Genomic DNA, 13,530 nt, shown 5'->3' on the forward strand with positions numbered 1-13,530 from the left:
ATTCTGCCAACTTTTCCCAGAGCACAGAGTGCCTCATTTCTGCTCTCCACCCCAAATTCCTTTCAGGAGGTGTTGAAGATCAGCAACTTCAGCTGCACATAATTTAATTCTTGTAGAGGTAGATGGCAAGTGCCAATTGTAGTTGGCACTCAAAAAAAAAAAAAAAAATTAAGCCAAACCACAAAATGTACCTTGTTCCAACCCACATTGTCAAACTATTTTCAGTAATTCTTCATTTAACTCCCTTCCGTGATTTTCCATTTCCTAAAGTCCCCTTTCTGTTCTACCTTTAAAAGCTTCAGGCACCTTTTTCCCAGTTAGAGTTGAGCTCACTTTGGACCCGAGTTTCTGCCCTTCTGCTCTGGTCTGAGTAAAATCGGTCTTGCTGCCTTTAACACGTGTCTGGTGCTGGGTTTCTTTCACATACACTCTACCTTGGCTGCATCGCACACTATTTCTCTGCAGTTCCCCTCCTCGCTGACTCTGTCTCTCTCCTGGCACTTTGGAGAGCCTCAAGTTTCCAGGTCATCCCAGACCCCCTCCATCGCTGTGCAGGGCAGTCTTGTAGGCCCATCCACGTTCTCTGCCCTCCAGACAGACTGTTCCTGGTGAAAGGTTCTTACAATCGATGGAATTCAGAAATGAGAAAGGGAGGTCAAGTGAGGATTTACTTAAGCAGGAATATGCTCTCAAAGAAACAGTGGGCAGACAGATGGGTAGCTGCCCTGGGTTCCTGTGGCAAACCAGTCATGAGGAGTATGCATGAAGAACCGTTGGCAAGAATACACAGAAGAACTACACAAAAAAAGGTCTAATGACCCAGATAACCAAGATAGTACGGTCACTCACCTAGATCCAGACATGCTGGAGTGTGAAGTCAAGTGGGCCTTAGGAAGCACTCCTATGAACAAAGCTACTAGAGGTGATGGAATTCCAGCTGAGCTATTTCAAATCCTAAGAGATGATGCTGTTAAAATGTTGCACTCAATATGTCAGCAAATTTGGAAAGTACATCTGTGGCCACAGGACTGGAAAAGGTCAGTTTTCACTACAATCCCAAAGAAGGACAATGCCAAAGAATGTTCAAACTACTGCACAGTGGCACTCATTTCACATGCTAGTAAGGTAATGCTCAAAATTCTTCATGCTAGGCCTCAATAGTATGTGAACCAAGAACTTCCAGATGTACAAACTGGATTGAGAAAAAGCAGAGGAATCAGAGATCAAATTGCCAGCATTCATTGGATCACAGCGAAAGCAAGGTAATTTCAGAAAAATATCTGCTTCATTTACTACACTAAAGCCTTTGACTATGTGGATCACAACAAACTGGAAAATTCTTAAAGAGATGGGAGGATGAGACCACCTTACTTGTCTCCTGAGAAACCTGTTTGCAGGTCAAGAAGCAACAGTTAGAACTGGACATGCAACAACAGACTGGTTCCAAATTGGGAAAGGAGTACGTCAAGGCTGTATATTGTCACCCTGCTTATTTAACTTATATGCAGAGTACATCATGTGAAATGCCGGGCTGGATGAAACACAAGCTGGAAACAAGATTGCCAGGAGAAATATCAACAACCTCAGATATGCATATACCACTTCAATGGCAGAAAGTGAAGAGGACCTAAAGAGCCTCTTGATGAGGGCAAAAGAGAAGAGTGAAAAAACTGGCTTGAAATTCAACATACAAAAAACTAAGATCATGATATCCAGTCCCACACTTCAAGGCAGACAGAAGGGGAAAAAGTGGAAACAGTGACAGATTTTATTTTCTTGGGCTCCAAAATCACTGTGGATGGTGAATGCAGCTATGAAATTAAAAGACTCTAGCTCTTTGGAAGGAAAGCTATGACCAACCTAGATAGTGTATTAAAAAGCACCACTTTTTAATCACTTTGCTGGAAAAGGTCCTTATAGTCAAGGCTATGGTTCTTCCAGTAGTCATGTATGGATAAGAGAGTTGGACCATAAAGAAGACTGAGCACCAGAGAACTGATGCTTTTGAATTGTGCTGCTGGAGAATACACTTGAGAATACCTTTAACAGCAAAGAAAGGAAATCCTAAAGGAAATCAACCTTGAATATTCAGTGGAAGGACTGACGCTGAAGCAGAAACTCCAATACTTTGGGCCGCCTGATTTGAAGAGCTGACTCACTGGAAAAGAGCCTGATGCTGGGAAAGATTGAAGGCAGGAGGAGAAGGGGACAACAGAGGATGAAGAGGGTGGATGGCATCATCAACTCAAGAGACATGAGCTTGAGCAAACTCAGGGAAATGGAGGAGGAGAGGGCAGCCTGGTGTGCTGCAGTCCCTGGGGTCCAGAGTAGGACAGAACTGAGTGACCGAACAACAGCAACTATATAGCACCCTAACCAATCACCTGATGCCACCGTTCCAGTAGGAATCTTCTCTCTCTTAAGGCTACAAAAATTGGCTACTAGCCTGCAAAAGGGTTCAGGTCTCCTTTGAGCCAGCCCACTAACAGTGTCTCCCACTCTAAAAACCCTTATTCTCCTCTCATTCTGCCTCGTGCCTGGAAATTCTTTTCCAACAGGAACATGGACCACGACAAGAAGTCATTCCTCTCTCTCTTTCTTTGTTCATGTGTTCTTTCTGGGGGGTGGGAGGGAGGTATCTGTTTTTGTCTTTCTCAAATAGATGGGGAAACAGTGGAAACAGTGTCAGACTTTATTTTTCTGGGCTCCAAAATCACTGCGGATGGTGATTACAGACATGAAATTAAAAGACACTTACCCCTTGGAAGGAAAGTTATGACCAACCTAGACAGCATATTAAAAAGCAGAGACATTACTTTGCAACAACAAAGGTCCATCTAGTCAGGGCTTTGGTTTTTCCAGTGGTCATGTATGTATGTGAGAGTTGGACTGTGAAGAAAGCTGAGCGGCGAGGAATTGATGCTTTTGAACTGTGGTGTTGGAGAAGACTCTTGCGAGTCCCTTGGACTGCAAGGAAATCCAACCAGCCCATCCTAAAGGAGATCAGTCCTAGGTGTTCATTGGAAGGACTGACGCTGAAGCTGAAACTCCAATACTTTGGCCACCTCATGCGAAGAGCTGACTCATTTGAAAAGACCCTGATACTGGGAAAGATTGAGGGCAGGAGGAGAAGGGGATGACAGAGGATGAGATGGTTGGATGGCATCACCGACTCAATGGACATGGGTTTGGGTGGGCTCTGGGGGTTGGTGATGGACAGGGAGGCCTGGCATGCTGCAGTCCATGGGGTCGCAAAGAGTCAGATGTGACTGAACTGAACCGATATTGCTTTCATTGCAGGAAAAACAATGAGAGATAATCCCTTCCTTAAGCACTTTACTGAGACTTTCTTGAACCATCTAAACCTCCATTTCCTCATCTGTAAAATGGAAATAATATAAACACATCAAAAGACTTTGAGAAGATTAAGGATATGGTCTGTCCTTAAGTCTGTCCTTTCAGTCTCTCCAGCTGGTCATAAAACTGAAACTCAAGTATATTTTTCAGTGTTTTGTTTGTGTTTATGGAATAGTTTTACACCTTTTTTTTTTTTTTAAACAAAACAGATGTGTATTCAAAATGTTTTAAAATTCCACTTTGAAGAAATACCTCTCCTCCACCTCCACCCTTTCTGGGTAGGATAGGGAAGAAGAAAAGGAAAAAGAAACCAGGAAATCAGTTGCTTTTCCTTCTGCTTCTGGCAGTCACTCTTCTCCCCTTCTGGGTCAGGGCCCTCACAGGAAAAAAAAGAGAAAGAAAAAAAGGCTTTCTACCCACGATTCAAATTAACCCCTTTTATGACCATATTTTCTTTCCTTCTGAATTGATATCTCACCCTGCCACATGCTTTAGCCTTTGAAAAAACTGCCAGAAATGATTAGAACAGAGAACAAAAGGATTGCAGGCTCTGAAAGGTAGAGACTGCACACGTTTAAATTCAATCACCTCTTTTATTATGCAAATACCCCTCCCCCTTGGATTCCGCCTTCCCTGTGTGATTAAATGGAGACTCTCAGGATAAATGGCGCACAGATGCAGAAATAAAGGACCCACATTTCTCAAGTCCCGTTCCCTCAGAAGCCAAATAACTCTCCTCTCCACAGGCCCTGTTGTTTTCTTTGGAAAGTGGTCCATGTTTCCCAGGGGAAAGATAAATTTTGAATCACTGTTCCCAGCCGCACGCTAAAACCAAAAACAAAACCCCAATTTTCTGGCTTCTTAGAGACTCTATCATCCAGATTCAGATCTGGGTGGTGTTTCCTACCTGATAGAGAAAAGAATGGTTCACTGTTTTTTTTTCTGAGCACTTCCTGTATGCTGGCACAGTGCCAAGCCCTTTCTCTGACCATTATCTCCTTTCATCCTCCCAACAGCTGTATGAGGCAGGCACTTGCTTGGATTATCTAATTCTGCAGATAGAGTCTCCCAGGTGAAGTCACTCAACTTGTTAGCCCCCAAACCAGGACTGAAACCCACAGGCAGGCTCACAGAGTGACACCATGTGCCCTGCATAGAACCACATGGGCTTTGGGCTGAGGTGCAAGCCTGGATTTTGTGTCCTGGACTCTAAGCTTCTGGGAAGCAGAGTCAAACACGAGGACTGGCTTCGTGTGCCCATAAGAAAAAGAAAGAATGGATGGATGGATGGATTCCAGTCTAAGAGCAGTGCAGGATGGCAGAGCAAAAAGGACATGGGTTTTGGGATTGAGCATCTGGGATCCAGTCTCAGCCATACTGGGGGCTTGCTGCGTGGCCTCATGCCAATTATCTTGCCTCTCTGGGTCTCTCTTCAAATTCATTCATCAAGTGGCGCCAGAAACAGCTCCCTCTCAAGATTGTTCAGTTCAGTCGCTCAGTCGTGTCCGACTCTTTGCGACCCCATGGACTGCAGCACGCCAGGCCTCCCTGTCCATCACCAACTCCTGGAGTCCACCCAAACTCATGTCCATCGAGTCGGTGATACCATCCAACCATCTCATCCTCTGTCATCCCCTTCTCCTCCTGCCCTCAATCTTTCCCAGCATCAGGGTCTTTTCCAGTGAGTCAGCTTTTTGCATCAGGTGGCCAAAGTATTGGAGTTTCAGCTTCAGCATCAGTCCTTCCAATGGACACTCAGGACTGATTTCCTTTAGGATGGACTGGTTGGATCTCCTTGCTCCAAGGGACTCTCAAGAGTCTTCTCCAACACCACAGTTCAAAAGCATCAGTTCTTTGGTGCAGCTTTCTTTATAGTTCAACTCTCAAGATTGTGGGGAGCATTAAGTAAAATAAACCATAGGAAGCTCTTTAAACTTAATATCATTTTTGTGTGTGTGTGTGTGTGCTGACTCACTTCAGTTGTATGCAACTCTTTGCGACCCTATGGACTGTAGCCCATCAGGCTCCTCTGTCCATGGGATTCTTCAGGCAAGGATACTCCAGTAGGTAGCCATTCCCTTCTCCTAGTGATCTTCCCAACCCAGGGATGGAACCTGGGTCTCCCACATTGCAGGCACATTCTTTACCATCTGAGCCACCGTTGTGTAGAGGGAGACAGCTCACTGTACAAAACCAAGATGACTGGGAACAGAAGAGGGTGCTGTTATCAATGATGCCCAGTCAACGTGATGCGGGACCATTCTTCACCTCAGTGTTCAATTAATCACCTGGCTTTCCTGAGAACAAAAGAGAAACCCTTCGGGAGGAGGACCTGTGGGAAGTGTCTTTAAGGTCATTAACTCAGCCCTTTAGGCATCTGACTTTGAATACCTTGCTCTGTCGTTCCCACTCACCAGATCTCTGGACTCCTTCAAATAGAGCTCTTTTCATTCCATTCCAGCAGCAGTTGGGATGACTAATGCCAGAATTTTAAATATCATGTATTTGAATCTCTTACCAGCTGTGTGATCTGGGACAAGATGCATAACCTCTCTAGGCCTCAGGTGTGCTCCCTACAAAACAGCGCTATGAACCCCCACGTGCTTGAGCTGTATGAGGATCGGGCGCTTAGCGCGGCTGCTGGCACACAGAAGCCCTCCGAGACTGGTCATTTCCCTTCTTACCTTTGCATGAACCGGGGAGGCTGCTTAAGTATTTGTCACATTCGTGTGTTCAGTCGTTTCAGTACTGTCTGACTCCTCGTGACCCAGCAGCCCATAGCCCTCCAGGCTCCTCTGTCGCTGGAACTCTCCAGGCTAGAAGACTGAAGTCAGTTGCTATGCGCTCCTCCGGGGATCTTCCTGACTCAGGGACTGAACCTGCATCTCCTGCATCTGTAGCTGGGTTCTTTACCACGAGCGCCCCCTGGGAAGCCATCAAGCAGCCCAGAGAACAATAAAACTAGATCCAGCTGGTCGTGTGCACGCGTGCCGAGGTGGGCAAAGTGCTCTGTTACACTTAAGTGGGCAGTGAACAGAAAAACTCCTCGCTGGGCACACTTCTTGTTACTGGTGATGTGGTAACTGGAGCAGAGTCCATGAGGCCCCTGCCATGCTCCTGAGCCTCCAGGGCGGGCCTGAGGCCAAGCACCACCCTCCTCCAGCGTCTGCATCCCTCTTCTCTGCCACAGGATTGTCTCTTCACGCAGCTGTGCCCAGACGTTCAGAGGGGCGGGCCACCACCTCCCAGGGCAACGCTTACATCTTGGGGCTCAGAGTCCGGATGAACGCCCCCACCTCCCTCGCGTTGTGCGGGGAGATGGCAGGGACGTGAGTCCACGCTTCCTCAGTGGGCTGAGCCCCAGGCGCCTACACAGGAGCCGGCTCAAACCACAGCCGGCCCTGGCTGGCTCCCGTCACGCCCCCTGCTCCCCCCTCGTGCTTCCTGGTGTCACCTCACTAAAAACATACGAACTCCAGTCCTGCTCCCTGAGGACCAGGCCCCCCGGGTGAGATGCTAACTGCTGCAGGCTGAACATTTGTGTCCCCAACCACTGAAACTCACATTTGAAACTAATCCCCAACGCGATGCTGCTAGAGAGGTGGGGCTTTTGCAGGGGTGATTAGGCCATGTGAGCAGAACCCTCAGCATTGGGATAAGGTCCCTTACCGAACAGAGAGAGCCAGCTCTCCCTTTCAACCTGGGAGGTTGTGAGGTTATAGTGAGGAGATGGCCCTCAGTGAGGAAGCGGGTCCCCCCTAGACACGGAATCGCCAGGGCCATGATTCCCACTCCCCAGTCTCCAGAAATCTGAGAACTGAATTTCCATTGTCTATAAGGCACCGGGTTGGTCTGCAGTATTTCTGTTAGAGCAGCCCCAGCGGACTGGGACAGGACAGCTTAGATGCTGGCGTGCGTGCCCTAGGCGGTGCTTCCTCCTCTCTGAGCATCGCCACACGAGCCCCTCGCACAATCCCCGGCAGGCAGCTCCTACTACTGCCTCCTTGTACAAATGAGAAAGCCAGGGCTCAAAGAGGCACACAGGAACTGAGTCATGGTCCGCGGCAGAGTCCCTGGGACAGATGTCCTGGCTGATTCTGTTCTGTGTCTATTTCATTGATTTGGAGTGAAGAGCCTGATTCAGCAGGGATTTCGAAGACCCCCTCCGTGGGGGTGGGGGTGAAGGTGCGGGGAGAGATCTATGGGTCATGAGAGACTGAGGAAAGTGGGGGTCTGAGCCAGAGAAGAGCTCAGTCAAGCCCTGGGGAAAGGTCATCAGTGTTTTCATTATTACTAGAGGCATAAAGGGGGGCTTCCCTGTGGCTCAGATGGTAAAGAATCTGCCTGCAATGCAGGAGACCCAGGTTAAATCCCTGTGTGGGGAAGATCCCCTGGAGGATGGCATGGCCACCCACTCCAGTGTTCTTGCCTGGAGAATCCCCTGGACAGAGGAGCCTGGTGGGCTGCAATCCATGGGGTCGCAGAGCTGGACATGACTGAAGACTAACACTTTCACTTCACTACTTTCAGAGTCATAAAGGAGTAAGTTCTCTCAGCCATCCTCTGTCTGATTGACTCTTGGTGGGCGTCCTAGAACAAGAGGGGCAGGTAAAGTGTCATGTCTACACTGGGGCAGCCACCATCCTTGGAACCACCCATGTCATTCTTTGAGGCCATTCTTCCTTTCCTTCTTTCTTTCTCTTTTTCTTTCTAGTCTTCTTCATTTTTTAAATGTTCACTATTTGTATTTTTTAGATTCCATATATAAGTGAGATCTTACAGTATTTGTCTTTGTCTGTCTTATTCACTTAGCATAATACCCTCCAAATCCATCCACATTGTTGCAAATGGCAAAATTTCATTCTTTTTATGGCTGAGTAGTATTCCCTTGTATATGTACACCACATCTTTATCCATTCACCTGTTGATGGACATTTAGTTGTTTCCATATCTTGGCAACTGTAAATAATGCTGCTATGAGCATTGGGAAGCATGTATCTAGTCAAATTAGAGTTCTTTTTTTTTTTCCTGATATATGCCTAGGAGTGAAAGCGCTGGATCATATGATAACTCTATTTTTAGTTTTTTGAGAAACCTCCATGCTGTTTTTCACACTGGCTGTACCAATTTACATTCCCACCAACAGTGTAGGTTGGAGGTGCATTTCTGATGCAAGGGGTCAGCCCACCTGGCTCTTTCTCTAAACTGTAGCATCTCCAGAACTGGGGTCTCTGGTCTTTGACGGCTGCAGATCTTGGGGAGACCTAGGCAGCTCCCCCCCGGCTCTGTGTACATGGGACACTCTCCTTTCCACCATCTGATTCGCATCTCCAAGATGGGACTTCTGATGTGACTTCACCGAGGACAAGCCTTTCATTGCAGCTTTTGCTAAGCAATTTAGGACCAGATTACCAGGAAGCATCACTTCCCAACTGGACAAATTCCAGGGTGGAAAGTGTGTTTTTAAAATGAGGTAATGAGAGCCTGGAAGCGTTCGGGTGAGAGGATGGAGCAGTGTGAACGATGGCAAGCTGCTCTGCACCTGGTCTGTAGGAGGTGCAGGACGCTGTCCCCAGTCTGAGCCTGGCTCCTCCTCCCGTTGACCTTGACCCCAGGGGAGTCATATGACCTTTCTGCGCCTCAGTTTTCTCTCCTATGAAAGGAGGATGATCGGTTCCTCTTGAACAGGTTTGCTGTGGGGCCTGAGCAGCAGTGAACCAGGGCTCGGGCGCCTGAGGGCTGTGTAGACGGCAGCGACAGGCGTCAGGCGCATGAAAGACCAAAGCGGGAGGAGGCAGGGAGAGGAACAGGGTAAAGGCTTTTAAAGGTTACCTTTAGATTTTTAGTTCTTAAAAAGACAATTATATCCTGTATTGGGGACGGTGTGGGCCCTTACTGCTAGAGTGAAATACCCTTTTGGAGGACAATCCATATGATCTTTGTGGGATTTGGGGCAAGGGTGTCAGCCATTCTAGGTCTCAATGTATTGTGTGAAAAATTAGGCTAATAATAGAATTTATCTTACAGAGTTGATATGAGGCTAAAATGGGATGATGAATAAACTGTGCTTATCATGCACATCAAAATAAACACTAATAACAGCTGGCTTTGATCATCACCACCAAAAATTTAAATGCTCCTAGGACCTAACTCATCTCACTTATAGGAGCCTCTTTTACAGAAACAACAGCTTAACAATATAAATCTTTGCACAAGGGTATTCAGGACAGAATTTTTTATTTTTTCGGTAGTAGCAAAAATGTGGAAATAACAGAAATGTCTATCAACAGAGGAATGATTAATAAATTATAGGAATTACTGTTTCAGACTTCTATGAAGCTCTTAGCAAGGATGAGGAAGAGCTATAAATATTACCTAAAAATATGAAAATTTTAAGGGGAAAAATAAATTTGTAGGAGAATATGTGTATTTCATTTGTACAAAGTCAAACCAAATATACTTATGTGCTAAGTTGCTTCACTTTGTGCCTCAGTCTTTGCAACGTTATGGCCCACAGCCCACCAAACTCCTCTGTCCATGGGATTCTCCAGGCAAGAACACTGGAGTGGGTTGCCATGCCCACCTCCTGGGGATCTTCCCAACTCAGGGATCAAATCCACATCTCTTACGTCTCCTGCATTGGCAGGCGGATTCCACACTAGTGCCAACAGGGGAACCTGAACACACTTACACTTAATGGCATACTATGCGAGGTCCAGATGAAAGTGAAAGTTGCTCAGTCGTGTCCAACTCTTTGCTACTCCATGGACTATACAGTCCATGGAATTCTCCAGGCCAGAACACTGGAATGGGTAGGCTTTCCCTTCTCCAGGGGCTCTTCTCAACCCAGGGATCAAAACCAGATCTCCCACATTACAGGCAGATTCTTTACCAGCTGAGCCATACAAGGGAAGCCCAAGAATACTGGAGTGGGTAGCCTATCCCTTCCCTAACGGATCTTCCCCACCCGGGAATCCACCAACAGATGTCAGGGAAGCCCGGGATGAGCACAGATCAATACAAGTCACCCCCCACCCCCCACCCCCGAAGAAGGCAGGGCTGGGACTGGGATTAGAAGGAAGGAAGTGATCACTTTACACACTCCTGTGTCATCTTCGTTTATCCTTGTGAGCATGTATTATTTTGGTAGTGAAAAGAAAGAGCTTCTTAGGTCGGAGAGGTTGAGGCAGAACAGACCGCTGAAGGAGGAGGCATGCCAGGGGGAACCTGCGGGAGCGGGGATGGGGTGGGAAAGGCTGGAGGAGGCAGCTGCGTGCCCGGAATAGAGCGCCCTGCGGGGCTCCCGCAGCTTCATCACTGCACTCAGGCTGCAAGCTCTGCAGACCCACGGCCTCCAGAATTCCCGCGCTGCTGCGTTCCTGCGGACGTGTGCTGTGGGCATCCAGCGACGGTCCGGGTCCCCTCTTACCCCGGGGTCGGAAGGCTGGTCGTCCCCTCGCCGCGACGGCCGGCGGGCCGAGCGGAGGGTCTGGGGCCGGGAGCGCCCTGCCGACCCTGGCAAGCGCCCGAAAGGCCGCCGCTTCACCCGTGAGCTGGTGGCTTCTGGAGTTACAGTTCACCGCCACCCACCCCTCGTCTGTCACCGGCTCCTGGGGAGGCGCGTGCATTTAATAATAACGCGTCCTCGCTCCGAGCTCCCTGCGGAGCCGCACCTCACTGCCGGGCATCAGCCTCGCCCCCGCCCCCGCGCCCCCCGCAACTCCCGCGCCTCCAAAGCCGTGAAGACACTTCCGTGTACTCCTCAGTCCTGAGAACAACTGTCCTCAGTCCCGGCTGCACTCAGAACCCAAGGCCTGGGGAGCCGAAAATGCCGATTCCCAGGCCACCTCTGCTCGTGGGGATGTGATTGGCTTGGATGGGGCCTGAGCAGTGGGACTTGTGAAAGGCTCTCCTGATGCTGCTGCAGAAGGCGAGGGGAGAGACCCTGTCCTCCCCCCAGACTGGGGCGCCCTCTTATTGTGCAGTTTCAAGGACGGGAGCCGCGCATGTGCTGCCTCTTGGCACCCTCTCCCCCCAAACCTGCACCCCCAACCCTCACCCCTCTTCCCCTCGCCCCCCACCCCGACCCCGACCTGCTTTCAACCTTCAGACTTGAGAGCTACTGCCCACAGCTGGTTCAGGCAGCGTTCTGTCCAGACGTCCCCTCTTCCTCCCTCCATTTTTACTGTCAGGCTCTACTTAGCAGCCTGGGGTTTCTTTGTTTTGTTTTCCCCATTGTCCAGATTTTGCCTTGCAAAGGAGCTCGGGGAAGCTGGAGGCTCACCCTGGAGGCAAAATTCCCTCGCAGCTTCTTTGTCAGTAACAGCACCCTCTTCCTCCTCACCAGGTCATCACCACTGGATTTACAGATGTGAGTCACCCTGCTGGTGAGAAGGCTGCTGGAAGAAAACTTTTTCTTTCTTTCCCATTACAGCCATCTGCACCCACGCGGCCCAGCCAGAAAGCTGCACAGCCCTTCTCTGGCTGCACCTGAGATGGTTCCACGGGGGGAAAGGGCTCCCAGCAGTGCCCCCTCCTACCATCTGGACCGAAATTATTATTCAGAGTTTGTATCCGATGTTGGCATCCTTTGGAATTTCAATAGAATCGACATCCTCATCTCTATTTTTAGCTTTTTCTTATCAAAAAACACTCTTCTCTCCTGCTACCATCTTTCTTGGAGGCTGCACATGATTAAAATACATTTTCATTATAAACGGGAATAAGACGAAAGAACTTGTTCTTGATTGCAATCACACAGGATGAAATGATTTCCTGGTCCCTGGAAACTAGCTGGGACGACTCCCCTGGACTAGTAATGCTCGCTGAGCTGCCATTGTGACATTCTGTAAATTAGGGCTTTTCTATCTGCTTTACTGCAGAGAGATAAAAGGACAAGGGAAGGAAAGTCATGACTTCAGGCTCTCCGTTTATCCATGTTAAGCTTCACAGCAAGACCGTAATGTAGGTTTTATTGGTTCCATTTTACAGATGAGAACACTGAGGCTCAGAGAGGGGATCTGGCTGATGCCAAACCGGTGGCCGAGCGAGGGGGAGACTGCTGTTCCTCCCTCGGACAAACGCTGCATAGGGACTGCCTGCTTTCGGATGAAGCCGGCTCTCGTCACTGGGTGCTGGGGGGCCCTCACAACCCTGAGATACCGGCGGCATTCCCCCACAGTTCCCTCCCTGCACACACCACTCAGCCACACTTTCCCGGGCTTCCAGGTCTTTTCTTGGTGAGGTGAAGCCTTTTCTGTACCAGGAGCCCTCCCTTTCTCCCCGCCCCTTTTCTCCTCCCAGGGAAAAATCTCTCCTCCTCTTCCCAATATCAGCTGGGATACCATTCCTTAAAGCCCTCCCATCCCCCAGCTCCCCTCTGCAAGCTGGCTTCAGGCCCCTTGTCCAGGGCCAGGCGCGACGGCTAAGGGCAGGGACAGATTGCGGCTCACAGCGGTTCTGGGTTCAGTTCTGACTCCTCCCGTCGGGAATCAGGTGCTCTGCACAATAAGCCCCAGGGGATGACTCCGTTCCTGCCTGTCTCCGCATCTTCCCAGCTTCCTGCTGCCTGAGAGCGCATGTCCTTCTCGTAGCTTCCTGCGTCATCCTCCCGACCTGGCCTCGGAAATCCAGAGATGCACGTTCCCAGGCCGCCCTTTGCGGCCCCGCGTCCTCTGCCTGCCGTTCTGGGGATCGGCGGGTTCCAACCGCGCGATCTTGCAGGCTATGCTGCCCCCTGGCGGCGTCTCTCGGCGCTGCGGCTCTCTCTGTTCTGGAGCGCGGAAACCCCAGGTTCAGGCTGGTCTCGGGGGCAGATTCTGTTTCCATCGTTGCTAGCCGGGGGAGCCGGAATCAAGGGGAGGGTCGATGACTGGCTCGGCAACCCCAGGGCTTGGGAGCTGAGAGGCACCTTCTTCCGAGTCTGAGCTGGGGCCTCTGAACGGCCTGAACTTGACATCTTTCTGATTTTATAAATAGAACCAATGTAGAAGCAGTCCAGAGAATCGGAGAAACAGAAAATTGTAAAGAAAATAAAGTTTCCCTGTAAATCCATAGACACCAGCTTTTCACCATTGTGGAATATATCTTTTTATACATATCAATGCATTTTTTATTACAAAACTGGGTCTATATGCATAGTTAACATTCTTGTTTTTTAAAGTATTGAACGTG

Source organism: Cervus canadensis, chromosome 6 (assembly GCF_019320065.1).
Source record: "Cervus canadensis isolate Bull #8, Minnesota chromosome 6, ASM1932006v1, whole genome shotgun sequence".
Lineage (NCBI taxonomy): Eukaryota > Metazoa > Chordata > Mammalia > Artiodactyla > Cervidae > Cervus > Cervus canadensis.